The following is a 20,602-nucleotide window of genomic DNA, read 5'->3' on the forward strand; positions in this document are numbered from 1 at the left end:
AGTGTAACACGGGGTGAGGGCTGTGTGTGGGGATCAGTGTAACACGGGGTGAGGGCTGTGTGTGGGGATCTGTGTAACACGGGGTGAGGGCTGTGTGTGGGGATCAGTGTAACACAGAGTGAGGGCTGTGTGTGGAGATCAGTGTAACACAGAGTGAGGGCTGTGTGTGGGGATCAGTGTAACACAGGGTGAGGGCTGTGCATGGGGATCAGTGTAACACAGAGTGAGGGCTGTGTGTGGGGATCAGTGTAACACAGGGTGAGGGCTGTGTGTGGGGATCAGTGTAACACGGGGTGAGGGCTGTGTGTGGGGATCTGTGTAACACGGGGTGAGGGCTGTGTGTGGGGATCAGTGTAACACAGAGTGAGGGCTGTGTGTGGAGATCAGTGTAACACAGAGTGAGGGCTGCGTGTGGGGATCAGTGTAGCACGGGTGAGGGCTGTGTGTGGGGATCAGTGTAACACGGGGTGAGGGCTGTGTGTGGGGATCAGTGTAACACAGAGTGAGGGCTGTGTGTGGGGATCAGTGTAACACGGGGTGAGGGCAGTGTGTGGGGATCAGTGTAACACAGGGTGAGGGCTGTGTGTGGAGATCAGTGTAACACAGGGTGAGGGCTGTGTGTGGGGATCAGTGTAACACAGGGTGAGGGCTGTGTGTGGTGATCAGTGTAACACGGGGTGAGGGCTGTGTGGGGGGATCAGTGTAACACGGGGTGAGGGCTGTATGTGGGGATCAGTGTAACACGGGTGAGGGCTGTGTGTGGAGATCAGTGTAACGCGGGGTGAGGGCTGTGTGTGGGAATCAGTGTAACACAGGGTGAGGGTTGTGTGTGGGAATCAGTGTAACACGGGGTGAGGGCTGTGTGTGGGGATCAGTGTAACACAGGGTGAGGGCTGTGTGTGAGGATCAGTGTAAAACAGGGTGAGGGGCTGTGTGGGGATCAGTGTAACACAGGGTGGGGGCTTTGTGTGGGGATCAGTGTAACACAGGGTGAGGGCTGTGTGTGGGGATCAGTGTAACACGGGGTGAGTGCTGTGTGTGGGAATCAGTGTAACACGGGGTGAGGGCTGTGTGTGGGGATCAGTGTAACACAGGGTGAGGGCTGTGTGGGGATCAGTGTAACACAGGGTGAGGGCTTTGCGTGGGGATCAGTGTAACACAGGGTGAGGGCTGTGTGTGGGGATCAGTGTAACACGGGGTGAGGGCTGTGTGTGGGGATCTGTGTAACACGGGGTGAGGGCTGTGTGTGGGGATCAGTGTAACACAGAGTGAGGGCTGTGTGTGGAGATCAGTGTAACACAGAGTGAGGGCTGTGTGTGGGGATCAGTGTAACACAGGGTGAGGGCTGTGCATGGGGATCAGTGTAACACAGAGTGAGGGCTGTGTGTGGGGATCAGTGTAACACAGGGTGAGGACTGTGTGTGGGGATCAGTGTAACACGGGTGAGGGCTGTGTGTGGGGATCTGTGTAACACGGGGTGAGGGCTGTGTGTGGGGATCAGTGTAACACAGAGTGAGGGCTGTGTGTGGAGATCAGTGTAACACAGAGTGAGGGCTGTGTGTGGGGATCAGTGTAGCACGGGTGAGGGCTGTGTGTGGGGATCAGTGTAACACGGGGTGAGGGCTGTGTGTGGGGATCAGTGTAACACAGAGTGAGGGCTGTGTGTGGGGATCAGTGTAACACGGGGTGAGGGCAGTGTGTGGGGATCAGTGTAACACAGGGTGAGGGCTGTGTGTGGAGATCAGTGTAACACAGGGTGAGGGCTGTGTGTGGGGATCAGTGTAACACAGGGTGAGGGCTGTGTGTGGTGATCAGTGTAACACGGGGTGAGGGCTGTGTGGGGGGATCAGTGTAACACGGGGTGAGGGCTGTATGTGGGGATCAGTGTAACACGGGTGAGGGCTGTGTGTGGAGATCAGTGTAACGCGGGGTGAGGGCTGTGTGTGGGAATCAGTGTAACACAGGGTGAGGGTTGTGTGTGGGAATCAGTGTAACACGGGGTGAGGGCTGTGTGTGGGGATCAGTGTAACACAGGGTGAGGGCTGTGTGTGAGGATCAGTGTAAAACAGGGTGAGGGGCTGTGTGGGGATCAGTGTAACACAGGGTGGGGGCTTTGTGTGGGGATCAGTGTAACACAGGGTGAGGGCTGTGTGTGGGGATCAGTGTAACACGGGGTGAGTGCTGTGTGTGGGAATCAGTGTAACACGGGGTGAGGGCTGTGTGTGGGGATCAGTGTAACACAGGGTGAGGGCTGTGTGGGGATCAGTGTAACACAGGGTGAGGGCTTTGCGTGGGGATCAGTGTAACACAGGGTGAGGGCTGTGTGTGGGGATCAGTGTAACACGGGGTGAGGGCTGTGTGGAGATCAGTGTAACACAGGGTGAGGGCTGTGTGAGGATCAGTGTAACAGGGTGGGGGCTGTGTGTGGGGATCAGTGTAACACAGGGTAGGGCTGTGTGTGGGGATCAGTGTAACACGGGGTGAGGGCTGTGTGTGGGGATCAGTGTAACACAGGGTGAGGGCTGTGTGTGGGGATCTGTGTAACACAGGGTGAGGGCTGTGTGTGGGGATCAGTGTAACATGGGGTGAGGGCTGTGTGTGGAGATCAGTGTAACACAGGGTGAGGGCTGTGTGTGGGGATCACAGGGTGAGGGCTGTGTGTGGGGATCAGTGTAACACAGGGTGAGGGCTGTGTGTGGGGATCAGTGTAACACGGGGTGAGGGCTGTGTGTGGGGATCAGTGTAACACAGGGTGAGGGCTGTGTGTGGAGATCAGTGTAACACAGGGTGAGGGCTGTGTGTGGGGATCAGTGTAACACAGGGTGAGGGCTGTGTGTGGTGATCAGTGTAACACGGGGTGAGGGCTGTGTGTGGGGATCAGTGTAACACGGGGTGAGGGCTGTGTGTGGGGATCAGTGTAACACAGGGTGAGGGCTGTGTGTGGGGATCAGTGTAACACAGGGTGAGGGCTGTGTGGGGGGGATCAGTGTAACAGGGTGGGGCTGTGTGGGGATCAGTGTAACACAGGGTGAGGGCTTTGTGTGGGGATCAGTGTAACACAGGTTGAGGGCTGTGTGTGGGGATCAGTGTAACACGGGGTGAGTGCTGTGTGTGGGAATCAGTGTAACACGGGGTGAGGGCTGTGTGTGGGGATCAGTGTAACACAGGGTGAGGGCTGTGTGGGGATCAGTGTAACACAGGGTGAGGGCTTTGTGTGGGGATCAGTGTAACACAGGGTGAGGGCTGTGTGTGGGGATCAGTGTAACACGGGGTGAGGGCTGTGTGGAGATCAGTGTAACACAGGGTGAGGGCTGTGTGAGGATCAGTGTAACAGGGTGGGGGCTGTGTGTGGGGATCAGTGTAACACAGGGTAGGGCTGTGTGTGGGGATCAGTGTAACACGGGGTGAGGGCTGTGTGTGGGGATCAGTGTAACACAGGGTGAGGGCTGTGTGTGGGGATCTGTGTAACACAGGGTGAGGGCTGTGTGTGGGGATCAGTGTAACATGGGGTGAGGGCTGTGTGTGGAGATCAGTGTAACACAGGGTGAGGGCTGTGTGTGGGGATCACAGGGTGAGGGCTGTGTGTGGGGATCAGTGTAACACAGGGTGAGGGCTGTGTGTGGGGATCAGTGTAACACGGGGTGAGGGCTGTGTGTGGGGATCAGTGTAACACAGGGTGAGGGCTGTGTGTGGAGATCAGTGTAACAGGGTGAGGGCTGTGTGTGGGGATCAGTGTAACACAGGGTGAGGGCTGTGTGTGGTGATCAGTGTAACACGGGGTGAGGGCTGTGTGTGGGGATCAGTGTAACACGGGGTGAGGGCTGTGTGGGGGGATCAGTGTAACACGGGGTAAGGGCTGTGTGTGGGGATCAGTGTAACACGGGGTGAGGGCTGTGTGGGGGGATCAGTGTAACAGGGTGAGGGCTGTGTGTGGGGATCAGTGTAACACAAGGTGAGGGCTGTGTGGGGGGATCAGTGTAACACAGGTGAGGGCTGTGTGTGGTGATCAGTGTAACACGGGGTGAGGGCTGTGTGTGGGGATCAGTGTAACACGGGGTGATGGCTGTGTGTGTGGACCAGTGTAACACAGTGTGAGGGCTGTGTGTGGGGATCAGTGTAACACAGGGTGATGGCTGTGTGTGGGGATCCGTGTAACTCAGGGAGAGGAGTGTGTGTGGGGATCAGTGTAACACAGGGTGAGGGCTGTGTGTGGGGATCAGTGTAACACAGAGTGAGGGCTGTGTGTGGGGATCAGAGTAACACGGGGTGAGGGCTGTGTGTGGGGATCAGTGTAACACAGAGTGAGGGCTGTGTGTGGGAATCAGTGTAACACGGGGTGAGGGCTGTGTGTGCGATCAGTGTAACACGGGGTGAGGGTTGTGTGTGGTGATCAGTGTAACACAGGGTGATGGCTGTGTGTGGGGATCAGTGTAACACGGGGAGGACTGTGTGTGGGGATCAATGTAACATGGGGTGAGGGCTGTGTGTGGTGATCATTGTAACACAGGGTGAGGGCTGTGTGTGGGGATCAGTGTAACACAGAGTGAGGGCTGTGTGTGGGGATCAGTGTAACACGGGGTGAGGGCCTTGTGTGGGAATCAGTGTAACACGGGGTGAGGGCTGTGTGTGGGGATCAGTGTAACACAGGGTGAGGGCTGTGTGTGGGGATCAGTGTAACACGGGGTGAGGGCTGTGTGTGGGGATCTGTGTAACACGGGGTGAGGGCTGTGTGTGGGGATCAGTGTAACACAGAGTGAGGGCTGTGTGTGGAGATCAGTGTAACACAGAGTGAGGGCTGTGTGTGGGGATCAGTGTAGCACGGGTGAGGGCTGTGTGTGGGGATCAGTGTAACACGGGGTGAGGGCTGTGTGTGGGGATCAGTGTAACACAGAGTGAGGGCTGTGTGTGGGGATCAGTGTAACACGGGGTGAGGGCAGTGTGTGGGGATCAGTGTAACACAGGGTGAGGGCTGTGTGTGGAGATCAGTGTAACACAGGGTGAGGGCTGTGTGTGGGGATCAGTGTAACACAGGGTGAGGGCTGTGTGTGGTGATCAGTGTAACACGGGGTGAGGGCTGTGTGGGGGGATCAGTGTAACACGGGGTGAGGGCTGTATGTGGGGATCAGTGTAACACGGGTGAGGGCTGTGTGTGGAGATCAGTGTAACGCGGGGTGAGGGCTGTGTGGGGATCAGTGTAACACAGGGTGAGGGCTTTGTGTGGGGATCAGTGTAACACAGGGTGAGGGCTGTGTGTGGGGATCAGTGTAACACGGGGTGAGGGCTGTGTGGAGATCAGTGTAACACAGGGTGAGGGCTGTGTGAGGATCAGTGTAACAGGGTGGGGGCTGTGTGTGGGGATCAGTGTAACACAGGGTAGGGCTGTGTGTGGGGATCAGTGTAACACGGGGTGAGGGCTGTGTGTGGGGATCAGTGTAACACAGGGTGAGGGCTGTGTGTGGGGATCTGTGTAACACAGGGTGAGGGCTGTGTGTGGGGATCAGTGTAACATGGGGTGAGGGCTGTGTGTGGAGATCAGTGTAACACAGGGTGAGGGCTGTGTGTGGGGATCCCAGGGTGAGGGCTGTGTGTGGGGATCAGTGTAACACAGGGTGAGGGCTGTGTGTGGGGATCAGTGTAACACGGGGTGAGGGCTGTGTGTGGGGATCAGTGTAACACAGGGTGAGGGCTGTGTGTGGAGATCAGTGTAACAGGGTGAGGGCTGTGTGTGGGGATCAGTGTAACACAGGGTGAGGGCTGTGTGTGGTGATCAGTGTAACACGGGGTGAGGGCTGTGTGTGGGGATCAGTGTAACACGGGGTGAGGGCTGTGTGGGGGGATCAGTGTAACACGGGGTAAGAGCTGTGTGTGGGGATCAGTGTAACACGGGGTGAGGGCTGTGTGGGGGGATCAGTGTAACAGGGTGAGGGCTGTGTGTGGGGATCAGTGTAACACAAGGTGAGGGCTGTGTGGGGGGATCAGTGTAACACAGGTGAGGGCTGTGTGTGGTGATCAGTGTAACACGGGGTGAGGGCTGTGTGTGGGGATCAGTGTAACACGGGGTGATGGCTGTGTGTGTGGACCAGTGTAACACAGTGTGAGGGCTGTGTGTGGGGATCAGTGTAACACAGGGTGATGGCTGTGTGTGGGGATCCGTGTAACTCAGGGAGAGGAGTGTGTGTGGGGATCAGTGTAACACAGGGTGAGGGCTGTGTGTGGGGATCAGTGTAACACAGAGTGAGGGCTGTGTGTGGGGATCAGAGTAACACGGGGTGAGGGCTGTGTGTGGGGATCAGTGTAACACAGAGTGAGGGCTGTGTGTGGGAATCAGTGTAACACGGGGTGAGGGCTGTGTGTGCGATCAGTGTAACACGGGGTGAGGGTTGTGTGTGGTGATCAGTGTAACACAGGGTGATGGCTGTGTGTGGGGATCAGTGTAACACGGGGAGGACTGTGTGTGGGGATCAATGTAACATGGGGTGAGGGCTGTGTGTGGTGATCATTGTAACACAGGGTGAGGGCTGTGTGTGGGGATCAGTGTAACACAGAGTGAGGGCTGTGTGTGGGGATCAGTGTAACACGGGGTGAGGGCCTTTTGTGGGAATCAGTGTAACACGGGGTGAGGGCTGTGTGTGGGGATCAGTGTAACACAGGGTGAGGGCTGTGTGTGGGGATCAGTGTAACACGGGGTGAGGGCTGTGTGTGGGGATCTGTGTAACACGGGGTGAGGGCTGTGTGTGGGGATCAGTGTAACACAGAGTGAGGGCTGTGTGTGGAGATCAGTGTAACACAGAGTGAGGGCTGTGTGTGGGGATCAGTGTAGCACGGGTGAGGGCTGTGTGTGGGGATCAGTGTAACACGGGGTGAGGGCTGTGTGTGGGGATCAGTGTAACACAGAGTGAGGGCTGTGTGTGGGGATCAGTGTAACACGGGGTGAGGGCAGTGTGTGGGGATCAGTGTAACACAGGGTGAGGGCTGTGTGTGGAGATCAGTGTAACACAGGGTGAGGGCTGTGTGTGGGGATCAGTGTAACACAGGGTGAGGGCTGTGTGTGGTGATCAGTGTAACACGGGGTGAGGGCTGTGTGGGGGGATCAGTGTAACACGGGGTGAGGGCTGTATGTGGGGATCAGTGTAACACGGGTGAGGGCTGTGTGTGGAGATCAGTGTAACGCGGGGTGAGGGCTGTGTGTGGGAATCAGTGTAACACAGAGTGAGGGCTGTGTGTGGGGATCAGTGTAACACGGGGTGAGGGCTGTGTGTGGGGATCAGTGTAACACAGGGTGAGGGCTGTGTGTGAGGATCAGTGTAACACAGGGTGAGGGGCTGTGTGGGGATCAGTGTAACACGGGGTGAGGGCTGTGTGTGGGGATCAGTGTAACACAGGGTGAGGGTTGTGTGTGAGGATCAGTGTAACACAGGGTGGGGGCTTTGTGTGGGGATCAGTGTAACACAGGGTGAGGGCTGTGTGTGGGGATCAGTGTAACACGGGGTGAGTGCTGTGTGTGGGAATCAGTGTAACACGGGGTGAGGGCTGTGTGTGGGGATCAGTGTAACACAGGGTGAGGGCTGTGTGGGGATCAGTGTAACACAGGGTGAGGGCTGTGTGGGGATCAGTGTAACACAGGGTGAGGGCTTTGCGTGGGGATCAGTGTAACACAGTGTGAGAAGTTGGCCTGGTAGGGGATGTTTCCAATTCTGGAACCACCTACTACCTGACCAAACAATCCCCTTATGGTGTCTGGTTGTAAGTCAACCTTATTAGACAAGCTATCCTAGTGGTAGCATGGACTAAGCAGCCTAAAGGCTTAACTTAAGAGGTCGTGTTAAGCGAGCTGTTTTACCACATACAATCCTGTAATACCAAATGAAAGGACACCACACAAGTATATATTATAAAAATATATGTGTTTATTACTAAAAACAATCCCCAGTATTCTTTATGAATAAAGGGGCACAAGCGTTAAATCAAAAGCACTGTTTAAACATACAAAGTTGCACAATTATGGATGAGGGCAGGGGGCCACTCAAACCATATACTAAACAAGTGGTATAAGAGAGGCCACTCGAACAGTGGTTAGGCCTAGGGCCTAGGGAATCGCTGGGAGCAGTCAGGACAAGCAATGCTGAAGTCGGGAATGGCCCTCGGGATTCGGGAGATGTGCGGAAAGCGCACGCATGCACCAATGTTAACCAATGGTGCGTAAAAGTCAAATAGTTAAAGTTTAAGGACACTTCCGCTGAACCTAGAGGAACAAAACTTAACACACAGACCCTAGAGGTGTGCACCAGTGTGGGAACACCGGCGGAGCAAAGTTACCTCACCCACAGGAAGTGGGTGCACAGGGTCGAAGTGGCGTCGGGTTTTGACACGCAGGCTCTTGGTGCTTGAAGCTGAAAGGGCTGCAGGCAGGGTGAAGACGAAGTGTCCGGTGGAGTCCAAGGGTGGACTCAAGTTGTAGAGTACCTGAAAGCAGAGGGGACAGAGTCTGGGTCACTCAGCAGTGACCAGGGTGGAACCAGGACGGAACCAGGCAATGTCGGGCGCAATCAGGTGGTCGTCGAGGCGCTTCTCTTCGCTGTCACGTGGGCTCTGGGGCATCTGCGACGTCCAGGAGCAGGTCACGATCTGTCCCACGCAGGCTCTCACCGTCGGTGCAGTCGGCTTCCGGTTTGGAGCAAACAAGCCTTGGTAAGAGCAATCCACGCGGGATTGGAAGATGGCGTCTCACTCGGACCAGGAAGGTCAGAGTCGGAGCTCCCTTTCAGGGGAGCTGTTGTGGATCTGGAGCAACCAGAATCACGAGTCTTCTTTTGTAGTTCGTCGGCACAGGGACCACAAGCCAGCTGGCAAGTGACCGGGCCAACGCGTTGAGCCAAATCGTGCCAAAGGGCCCCACGCAGCACTCGTCGAGTGTGGAGGGCTGAACTTCGGCTCAGGAGTAGCTCAGGGTGGGGGCTTCTCAAACCCCGGTGTACAGCTTCGAGGGTCACTCGTGGGCTGCACGGTCAGCGTCTCGTGGTCACTTCAAGATGGCGTGCCCCACGCTTCCGGTCGCCTCCACGGGTCTCAGCTTTGCAGGGACTGTGGATCGGGCTGTTAGAAGCTGGGCAGGCTTGATCTCGTCGATCTCAGTCGCTCGAGTTCCGGCGGGAACTGCAACTAAGTAGACGTCGAGGGCTGGATGGTGCCTGCTGCTGCAGGGTGGTCACTCCTTGACCACAAGGGAGATTCTTCGGGCTTCCACGTTGAGATGGAGGGCGAAGGGTCCAGAATATCGTTTCAAATGTTTCTTCCAGGAAATCTGATGTGCATTGGCACTGCTCCCACTCTTATTCGAATCTGGTGGGCGTGATTACCTGCTAGGTCCCCTCCTATGGGTGGGACCCAGGAAGTGGGTGGATACACCCCCTTCCTTTGATCCAGGCCGCCCTGGCACGAGGGCTGGAGTGCCCCAGAACCGGTTTGGCCGGATTATGCAAGGGGCAGCCTTGTGCGCCCCAGGCAGTGTCTGGTTTCTTTCAAACCTCCCTGCTACAATACACTATCTCCTGTCTGGAGGGCGGTGACACCCTCCTGTGACAGGAAACCCTTTGTCCAGGACCCCCTTGACTGGGTTTCGGTCAGCTCCAGGGGTCCAGACATTTGTCTGTGGCAGAGGCATCCATTTTGTGGATCTTAAGGCCTTTGGAGAAATCAACCGCATTAAAGTGAAGTAACATGTCTTACCCCTCTAGAGGGGTGGAATGCCATCCCCGTCGCCAGAACTGGCGAGGGGATGGTATTCCAAAGCGTATGACACCTTACACGACATGTTTTGATAAAGCCAAACCAGAGTTGCTAAATAACCGCGAGGATTATAAGGCACTTAATAGTATATGGTATGGCATTATCCTGAAACAGCTTAGGGATTTGTTCCCGACGGCTGCAGACAGGCTCAGCTCATGCTAGAGCTCCATCTCACATAAAAACCATGCACCCAGCCTCCAGGATTGGTGAGGCCTGTCTATAGGAGTGGCTCACAGGTTTACATGTGTCCAGATATAGGTTTAGACATAGGTATACTATATCTAAGCAAGGGGCGTGTACACCACCTTACCCCAGCTGAGTGATCAGCCAGTTGTGTCAATTTAAGAACCAGCCAGGGGTGGCAAAAGATATGCTGCAGCCCCTGGTAGGCCTTAGTGGCTCCTGTGCCCTGTGCACCTATAGTGCATTCTACAGGGGCTGACAAGGAGTCCATTTCCAATTGGTATGTACCTAGGGTACATGGAATCCATTTTACAGAGAGAGCAGATGGCCTGGGGCCCTGATTAGCAGGGAACCAGGTCAACTAAGTCAAAAAACCAGCTAAACACAGGCAAAAAATCTGGGGTAACCATAGTCAGGTAGCCACCTTCCTACATAACCCCCCCCCAAACGAAAGGAGATAAGGCTATCCTTGGCCAGGTAAGCCTATATTGCCTGAGTGGCCATATAAGGAAGTACCTGCACTAGCATGGGTACCCCCTGTCTCATGGTCCACTAAGCAGTCCCTCACCCTTTGGGTATTAGAGGGTCTCCACCATAGGGAATCACTACCTTGGGTGTGTTTATGCAAAGTTAAAGGCTGGTTTGGATATGGAGTATTGAAGTGAGGCTCTACTAATTTAGGGATTAGCTTCCTCCAATTATCTTCCACCATGTGTGCCTTTCTTTCTTTAACTGAGTTGCACTGTGCTCTCAGGGTCAACCTCTGGCTACCTAAAGCTGGAGGCTGGGTCCCTCTGTTTGGCTTGCTGGAGGGACAGTTCAGGTTTGGGCCCTTTGGGTCCCAGGTTTGGCTGTGCCCAACAGAATCCATCTGGGGGAGGTCCCTAACTGTTTTTAAGGGGGCTCCCTCAGGAGTTTTTAAAGTTTTCACCTTACTAGGGCTACTAGTTTTGGTGCACCTAATCTTTTGATGGGGGTGCTTTATTTGACAGGGGGCCCTCTGGGTCTCACTGTCCTTCTTGTCCTCTGCAGCCCTGGGCTGGCTAAGGCAAGGGAGAGAGGGGCAGGTTACCTGCTCCAGACTGGGTCCCACCTGAGAAGGGTCCACTGACATCAGAGGTTCTGTCAGGCTAGGCCCAACCACCTCTGGGGCAGTTCCTTCATCAGGGGTAAGATCAGTTCCCTGAGGAGGCTGATCCTGTCCTAAAGTCTGGTGAGGGGGAGATTTCTCTTCCTCCTCCATGCTCTCAGTTTGTGTGGAGTTATCCATCATTTCAGGTTTCACAACACACGTGTCAGTTTGAGTTTGGGCTGTGGCCATCACAGCCCCACCAACCTTTTCAGGAGGAGACTCAGTTTGGGTTTCTGCTGTTATCATAACAGCTTTGCTATTCTGTTCAGGAAGAGCTTTTGCTAAAGATGGGGCAGGGAGTATCTCCGCCCTACCAACCTTTTCAGGAAGGACATCTTGAATTGGGGCTGTAGCCATCACAGCCCCACTAACCTTTCCACTGGAATTTACCATTCTAGAATGGATTTCCTGTTCAACCCCAGCCCAGGCTGAGATTTCTAAATCATTACCCAGTAGACAGTCTACAGGCAAGTTTGGGGACACTGCCACTCTCTTTGGGCCAGTGACACCTCCCCAGCTGAGACTTACTACTGCCATGGGATGATTTGTTTGGATGCCATCAATGTTTATTACCTGGTATGTGGCACCAGGTAAAAGTTGCTTAGAGGGGACTATGCCATCAGCCAGTTCTGGCGATGCTAGCCCCTGTGTCTCTAAAAGCTTCAACTCTTAAACCATTGATGATGGGTTCTTGTCTATACTTGCTCAAAGTATTTGGGCAAGCAGAGAAGTTGGCAAACCCCATGCCAGCCTCATAAACAAGATCATTGGATGACGGGGACCTGGATAGGCCAGGGTCCACCTGATTTCCAAAAGTAAACCCACCCAGATTCCTGGGTGTGCTTCCACTTCCTGGGGGATTACTGCTGACAGTAACAGGAGGTGTTGAAGCTGGCTTTGGAGGTATATTTTCTTTATTGTTATTCTTGGGACAACAGCTGTCTGTTTTGTAATGCCCCACCTGTTTACAGGGATAACAATAGGGTTTTTTCTCAGTTGAAGAAGTGTCTTGGGACCCACCCCCATCCTTGGAGTTTTGGGGCCCTGGGGAAGTCTTTTCTTTACTTTTATCCCCACCCTTATCTTGAGGCTTGGTAGACTCCTTCTTCTGGTTACTGTCCTGATTCTTAGGCCTAATCCTGGTTCTGACCCATTTGTCTGCCTTCTTTCCCAATTCTTGGGGAGAGGTCAGATCAGAGTCTACCAGGTGCTGGTGTAAGAGCTGGTTCTGACAATTACTTAGGATCTGCTCCCTCATAATCAAATTATACAATCCTGTAAAGTCATGTACTTTGCTGCCATGTAGCCAACCCTCCAGAGCCTTAGTAGCACAATCTACAAAATCAGTCCAGTCCTGAGTCTGTGTCTTCTGGGTGTCTCTGAACTTCAACCTGTACTGTTCAGTGGTTAAGCCAAACCCATCTATCAGGACACTCTTCAGGACTTTGTAATTGTTTGCATCCTCATGTCTAACAGTGAGGAGCTTATCTCTCCCTTTCTCTGAAAAGGAGTACCATAAGATTGCTGCCCACTGTTCCTCAGGAACCTGCTGTACCATGCAGGCTCTCTCAAGAGCAGTCATCCATTTGTGGATGTCATCCCCTTCCTTGTAGGGGGGCACAATCTTTGTCAGGTTTCTACTATCATAGGACCTGGGTTTCTCTTTAGGAATATTGCTGCCACCAGTGGCATCTAAGCCACACAATTTCTGCTCTCTTGCCAAGGCAAGTCTAGCTTGAGCCAAGGCTACCTCCTCCCTCTCTATCTGGAGTTTGACAGCCCTCATTCTGGCCCTATGTTCTAGCTTTTGAGAAGCATGCATGCCTCTCTGTGATTCCCTGGAGGCACTAGAAAGATGAGAGTCTCCTGAGGGAGATCTCACTCTTCTGTTGCCTGGGGGAATCATATGTTGGGTTCTGGGGAGGTGCTGGCCCTCTCCATTCCCCAGTAGGTCCAAGTTGGCCTGGCTAAGCCTACCAACTGGAACCTGGCTACCCTGATCCTGTACTTCTAAGTCCTCAACTTCTGAGTCCTCATCCAAGTCATCATCATCCTCCTCTTCAGGGGGATCAACTGCAGGGGGGTTCCCTTCAGTTCCTGTATCTAGGGAAGCTGCTTTTGCCCTCTCTAAGTCATCCTGTTCTAGGAGTCCTATCAGGATTAGGCAGGTGGGGCTTCTGCCCCTTTTTAACCCTCTTGCTTTGCACAAGACAATCAAGTCTCTGCGGGTTAGTTTGTCATATCCAGAAGTTGCCTGGGTAGGGTCAACTGTCACAGGACTAGACCCTGAGGCCTTTCCTGTGTCGGACATGGTTACTAGTGAGGTGTAAGTGGTGCACTTACCTACACTAAGTGTTTTCCTACTGGACCTTGCTAGTGAGTTGTAGTCAGGGGTGTGCTACTCCCTTCAACCTACAACTACTAAGTTCAGTAGAACTTAATATGCTAAGCTTTTGATTTTATATGTACCTAGAGGTACTTGATGTGATCTTTCAATTTGATATAAAGATTGCAATGGTAAAACAACAGCAAGCTCAAATCCGCACCGCTGCTCACCAATGTGAGAAGTTGGCCTGGTAGGGGATGTTTCCAATTCTGGAACCACCTACTACCTGACCAAACAATCCCCTTATGGTGTCTGGTTGTAAGTCAACCTTATTAGACAAGCTATCCTAGTGGTAGCATGGACTAAGCAGCCTAAAGGCTTAACTTAAGAGGTCGTGTTAAGCGAGCTGTTTTACCACATACAATCCTGTAATACCAAATGAAAGGACACCACACAAGTATATATTATAAAAATATATGTGTTTATTACTAAAAACAATCCCCAGTATTCTTTATGAATAAAGGGGCACAAGCGTTAAATCAAAAGCACTGTTTAAACATACAAAGTTGCACAATTATGGATGAGGGCAGGGGGCCACTCAAACCATATACTAAACAAGTGGTATAAGAGAGGCCACTCGAACAGTGGTTAGGCCTAGGGCCTAGGGAATCGCTGGGAGCAGTCAGGACAAGCAATGCTGAAGTCGGGAATGGCCCTCGGGATTCGGGAGATGTGCGGGAAGCGCACGCATGCACCAATGTTAACCAATGGTGCGTAAAAGTCAAATAGTTAAAGTTTAAGGACACTTCCGCTGAACCTAGAGGAACAAAACTTAACACACAGACCCTAGAGGTGTGCACCAGTGTGGGAACACCGGCGGAGCAAAGTTACCTCACCCACAGGAAGTGGGTGCACAGGGTCGAAGTGGCGTCGGGTTTTGACACGCAGGCTCTTGGTGCTTGAAGCTGAAAGGGCTGCAGGCAGGGTGAAGACGAAGTGTCCGGTGGAGTCCAAGGGTGGACTCAAGTTGTAGAGTACCTGAAAGCAGAGGGGACAGAGTCTGGGTCACTCAGCAGTGACCAGGGTGGAACCAGGACGGAACCAGGCAATGTCGGGCGCAATCAGGTGGTCGTCGAGGCGCTTCTCTTCGCTGTCACGTGGGCTCTGGGGCATCTGCGACGTCCAGGAGCAGGTCACGATCTGTCCCACGCAGGCTCTCACCGTCGGTGCAGTCGGCTTCCGGTTTGGAGCAAACAAGCCTTGGTAAGAGCAATCCACGCGGGATTGGAAGATGGCGTCTCACTCGGACCAGGAAGGTCAGAGTCGGAGCTCCCTTTCAGGGGAGCTGTTGTGGATCTGGAGCAACCAGAATCACGAGTCTTCTTTTGTAGTTCGTCGGCACAGGGACCACAAGCCAGCTGGCAAGTGACCGGGCCAACGCGTTGAGCCAAATCGTGCCAAAGGGCCCCACGCAGCACTCGTCGAGTGTGGAGGGCTGAACTTCGGCTCAGGAGTAGCTCAGGGTGGGTGTAGGAAGGTGGCTACCTGACTATGGTTACCCCAGATTTTTTGCCTGTGTTTAGCTGGTTTTTTGACTTAGTTGACCTGGTTCCCTGCTAATCAGGGCCCCAGGCCATCTGCTCTCTCTGTAAAATGGATTCCATGTACCCTAGGTACATACCAATTGGAAATGGACTCCTTGTCAGCCCCTGTAGAATGCACTATAGGTGCACAGGGCACAGGAGCCACTAAGGCCTACCAGGGGCTGCAGCATATCTTTTGCCACCCCTGGCTGGTTCTTAAATTGACACAACTGGCTGATCACTCAGCTGGGGTAAGGTGGTGTACACGCCCCTTGCTTAGATATAGTATACCTATGTCTAAACCTATATCTGGACACATGTAAACCTGTGAGCCACTCCTATAGACAGGCCTCACCAATCCTGGAGGCTGGGTGCATGGTTTTTATGTGAGATGGAGCTCTAGCATGAGCTGAGCCTGTCTGCAGCCGTCGGGAACAAATCCCTAAGCTGTTTCAGGATAATGCCATACCATATACTATTAAGTGCCTTATAATCCTCGCGGTTATTTAGCAACTCTGGTTTGGCTTTATCAAAACATGTCGTGTAAGGTGTCATACGCTTTGGAATACCATCCCCTCGCCAGTTCTGGCGACGGGGATGGCATTCCACCCCTCTAGAGGGGTAAGACATGTTACTTCACTTTAATGCGGTTGATTTCTCCAAAGGCCTTAAGATCCACAAAATGGATGCCTCTGCCACAGACAAATGTCTGGACCCCTGGAGCTGACCGAAACCCAGTCAAGGGGGTCCTGGACAAAGGGTTTCCTGTCACAGGAGGGTGTCACCGCCCTCCAGACAGGAGATAGTGTATTGTAGCAGGGAGGTTTGAAAGAAACCAGACACTGCCTGGGGCGCACAAGGCTGCCCCTTGCATAATCCGGCCAAACCGGTTCTGGGGCACTCCAGCCCTCGTGCCAGGGCGGCCTGGATCAAAGGAAGGGGGTGTATCCACCCACTTCCTGGGTCCCACCCATAGGAGGGGACCTAGCAGGTAATCACGCCCACCAGATTCGAATAAGAGTGGGAGCAGTGCCAATGCACATCAGATTTCCTGGAAGAAACATTTGAAACGATATTCTGGACCCTTCGCCCTCCATCTCAACGTGGAAGCCCGAAGAATCTCCCTTGTGGTCAAGGAGTGACCACCCTGCAGCAGCAGGCACCATCCAGCCCTCGACGTCTACTTAGTTGCAGTTCCCGCCGGAACTCGAGCGACTGAGATCGACGAGATCAAGCCTGCCCAGCTTCTAACAGCCCGATCCACAGTCCCTGCAAAGCTGAGACCCGTGGAGGCGACCGGAAGCGTGGGGCACGCCATCTTGAAGTGACCACGAGACGCTGACCGTGCAGCCCACGAGTGACCCTCGAAGCTGTACACCGGGGTTTGAGAAGCCCCCACCCTGAGCTACTCCTGAGCCGAAGTTCAGCCCTCCACACTCGACGAGTGCTGCGTGGGGCCCTTTGGCACGATTTGGCTCAACGCGTTGGCCCGGTCACTTGCCAGCTGGCTTGTGGTCCCTGTGCCGACGAACTACAAAAGAAGACTCGTGATTCTGGTTGCTCCAGATCCACAACAGCTCCCCTGAAAGGGAGCTCCGACTCTGACCTTCCTGGTCCGAGTGAGACGCCATCTTCCAATCCCGCGTGGATTGCTCTTACCAAGGCTTGTTTGCTCCAAACCGGAAGCCGACTGCACCGACGGTGAGAGCCTGCGTGGGACAGATCGTGACCTGCTCCTGGACGTCGCAGATGCCCCAGAGCCCACGTGACAGCGAAGAGAAGCGCCTCGACGACCACCTGATTGCGCCCGACATTGCCTGGTTCCGTCCTGGTTCCACCCTGGTCACTGCTGAGTGACCCAGACTCTGTCCCCTCTGCTTTCAGGTACTCTACAACTTGAGTCCACCCTTGGACTCCACCGGACACTTCGTCTTCACCCTGCCTGCAGCCCTTTCAGCTTCAAGCACCAAGAGCCTGCGTGTCAAAACCCGACGCCACTTCGACCCTGTGCACCCACTTCCTGTGGGTGAGGTAACTTTGCTCCGCCGGTGTTCCCACACTGGTGCACACCTCTAGGGTCTGTGTGTTAAGTTTTGTTCCTCTAGGTTCAGCGGAAGTGTCCTTAAACTTTAACTATTTGACTTTTACGCACCATTGGTTAACATTGGTGCATGCGTGCGCTTCCCGCACATCTCCCGAATCCCGAGGGCCATTCCCGACTTCAGCATTGCTTGTCCTGACTGCTCCCAGCGATTCCCTAGGCCCTAGGCCTAACCACTGTTCGAGTGGCCTCTCTTATACCACTTGTTTAGTATATGGTTTGAGTGGCCCCCTGCCCTCATCCATAATTGTGCAACTTTGTATGTTTAAACAGTGCTTTTGATTTAACGCTTGTGCCCCTTTATTCATAAAGAATACTGGGGATTGTTTTTAGTAATAAACACATATATTTTTATAATATATACTTGTGTGGTGTCCTTTCATTTGGTATTACAGGATTGTATGTGGTAAAACAGCTCGCTTAACACGACCTCTTAAGTTAAGCCTTTAGGCTGCTTAGTCCATGCTACCACTAGGATAGCTTGTCTAATAAGGTTGACTTACAACCAGACACCATAAGGGGATTGTTTGGTCAGGTAGTAGGTGGTTCCAGAATTGGAAACATCCCCTACCAGGCCAACTTCTCACAGTGGGGGCTTCTCAAACCCCGGTGTACAGCTTCGAGGGTCACTCGTGGGCTGCACGGTCAGCGTCTCGTGGTCACTTCAAGATGGCGTGCCCCACGCTTCCGGTCGCCTCCACGGGTCTCAGCTTTGCAGGGACTGTGGATCGGGCTGTTAGAAGCTGGGCAGGCTTGATCTCGTCGATCTCAGTCGCTCGAGTTCCGGCGGGAACTGCAACTAAGTAGACGTCGAGGGCTGGATGGTGCCTGCTGCTGCAGGGTGGTCACTCCTTGACCACAAGGGAGATTCTTCGGGCTTCCACGTTGAGATGGAGGGCGAAGGGTCCAGAATATCGTTTCAAATGTTTCTTCCAGGAAATCTGATGTGCATTGGCACTGCTCCCACTCTTATTCGAATCTGGTGGGCGTGATTACCTGCTAGGTCCCCTCCTATGGGTGGGACCCAGGAAGTGGGTGGATACACCCCCTTCCTTTGATCCAGGCCGCCCTGGCACGAGGGCTGGAGTGCCCCAGAACCGGTTTGGCCGGATTATGCAAGGGGCAGCCTTGTGCGCCCCAGGCAGTGTCTGGTTTCTTTCAAACCTCCCTGCTACAATACACTATCTCCTGTCTGGAGGGCGGTGACACCCTCCTGTGACAGGAAACCCTTTGTCCAGGACCCCCTTGACTGGGTTTCGGTCAGCTCCAGGGGTCCAGACATTTGTCTGTGGCAGAGGCATCCATTTTGTGGATCTTAAGGCCTTTGGAGAAATCAACCGCATTAAAGTGAAGTAACATGTCTTACCCCTCTAGAGGGGTGGAATGCCATCCCCGTCGCCAGAACTGGCGAGGGGATGGTATTCCAAAGCGTATGACACCTTACACGACATGTTTTGATAAAGCCAAACCAGAGTTGCTAAATAACCGCGAGGATTATAAGGCACTTAATAGTATATGGTATGGCATTATCCTGAAACAGCTTAGGGATTTGTTCCCGACGGCTGCAGACAGGCTCAGCTCATGCTAGAGCTCCATCTCACATAAAAACCATGCACCCAGCCTCCAGGATTGGTGAGGCCTGTCTATAGGAGTGGCTCACAGGTTTACATGTGTCCAGATATAGGTTTAGACATAGGTATACTATATCTAAGCAAGGGGCGTGTACACCACCTTACCCCAGCTGAGTGATCAGCCAGTTGTGTCAATTTAAGAACCAGCCAGGGGTGGCAAAAGATATGCTGCAGCCCCTGGTAGGCCTTAGTGGCTCCTGTGCCCTGTGCACCTATAGTGCATTCTACAGGGGCTGACAAGGAGTCCATTTCCAATTGGTATGTACCTAGGGTACATGGAATCCATTTTACAGAGAGAGCAGATGGCCTGGGGCCCTGATTAGCAGGGAACCAGGTCAACTAAGTCAAAAAACCAGCTAAACACAGGCAAAAAATCTGGGGTAACCATAGTCAGGTAGCCACCTTCCTACACACAGGGTGAGGGCTGTGTGTGGGGATCAGTGTAACACGGGGTGAGGGCTGTGTGGAGATCAGTGTAACACAGGGTGAGGGCTGTGTGAGGATCAGTGTAACAGGGTGGGGGCTGTGTGTGGGGATCAGTGTAACACAGGGTAGGGCTGTGTGTGGGGATCAGTGTAACACGGGGTGAGGGCTGTGTGTGGGGATCAGTGTAACACAGGCTGAGGGCTGTGTGTGGGGATCTGTGTAACACAGGGTGAGGGCTGTGTGTGGGGATCAGTGTAACATGGGGTGAGGGCTGTGTGTGGAGATCAGTGTAACACAGGGTGAGGGCTGTGTGTGGGGATCACAGGGTGAGGGCTGTGTGTGGGGATCAGTGTAACACAGGGTGAGGGCTGTGTGTGGGGATCAGTGTAACACGGGGTGAGGGCTGTGTGTGGGGATCAGTGTAACACAGGGTGAGGGCTGTGTGTGGAGATCAGTGTAACACAGGGTGAGGGCTGTGTGTGGGGATCAGTGTAACACGGGGTGAGGGCTGTGTGTGGTGATCAGTGTAACACGGGGTGAGGGCTGTGTGTGGGGATCAGTGTAACACGGGGTGAGGGCTGTGTGTGGGGATCAGTGTAACACAGGGTGAGGGCTGTGTGTGGGGATCAGTGTAACACAGTGTGAGAAGTTGGCCTGATAGGGGATGTTTCCAATTCTGGAACCACCTGCTATCTGACCAAACAATCCCTTATGGTGTCTGGTTGTAAGTCAACCTTATTAGACAAGCTATCCTAGGGGTAGCATGGACTAAGCAGCCTAAAGGCTTAACTTAAGAGGTCGTGTTAAGCGAGCTGTTTTACCACATACAATCCTGTAATATCAAATGAAAGGACACCACACAAGTATATATTATAAAAATATATGTATTTATTACTAAAAACAATCCCCAGTATTCTTTATGAATAAAGGGGCACAAGCGTTAAATCAAAAGCACTGTTTAAACATACAAAGTTGCACAATTATGGATGAGGGCAGGGGGCCACTCAAACCATATACTAAACAAGTGGTATAAGAGATGCCACTCGAGCAGTGGTTAGGCCTAGGGCCTAGGGAATCGCTGGGAGCAGTCAGGACAAGCAATGCTGAAGTCGGGAATGGCCCTCGGGATTCGGGAGATGTGCGGAAAGCGCACGCATGCACCAATGTTAACCAATGGTGCGTAAAAGTTGTAAAGTTAAAGTTAAAGGACACTTCCGCTGAACCTAGAGGAACAAAACTTAACACACAGACCCTAGAGGTGTGCACCAGTGTGGGAACACCGGCGGAGCAAAGTTACCTCACCCACAGGAAGTGGGTGCACAGGGTCGAAGTGGCGTCGGGTTCTGACACGCAGGTTCTTGGCGCTTGAAGCTGAAGATGCTGCAGGCGATGTGAAGGAAAAGTGTCCGGTGGATCCAAGGGTGGATCTGAAGT

At 53.5% G+C, this 20,602-nt stretch overlaps 1 protein-coding gene across 3 annotated transcripts in view; it reads left to right on the plus strand.

The window, feature by feature from the left end:
- Positions 1–20,602, plus strand: part of LOC144754050 (class I histocompatibility antigen, F10 alpha chain-like) — a 323,147-nt gene that overhangs the window by 22,441 nt on the left and 280,104 nt on the right. The window lies entirely within an intron of this gene.

Source organism: Lissotriton helveticus, chromosome 5_1 (genome assembly GCF_964261635.1).
Source record: "Lissotriton helveticus chromosome 5_1, aLisHel1.1, whole genome shotgun sequence".
NCBI lineage: Eukaryota > Metazoa > Chordata > Amphibia > Caudata > Salamandridae > Lissotriton > Lissotriton helveticus.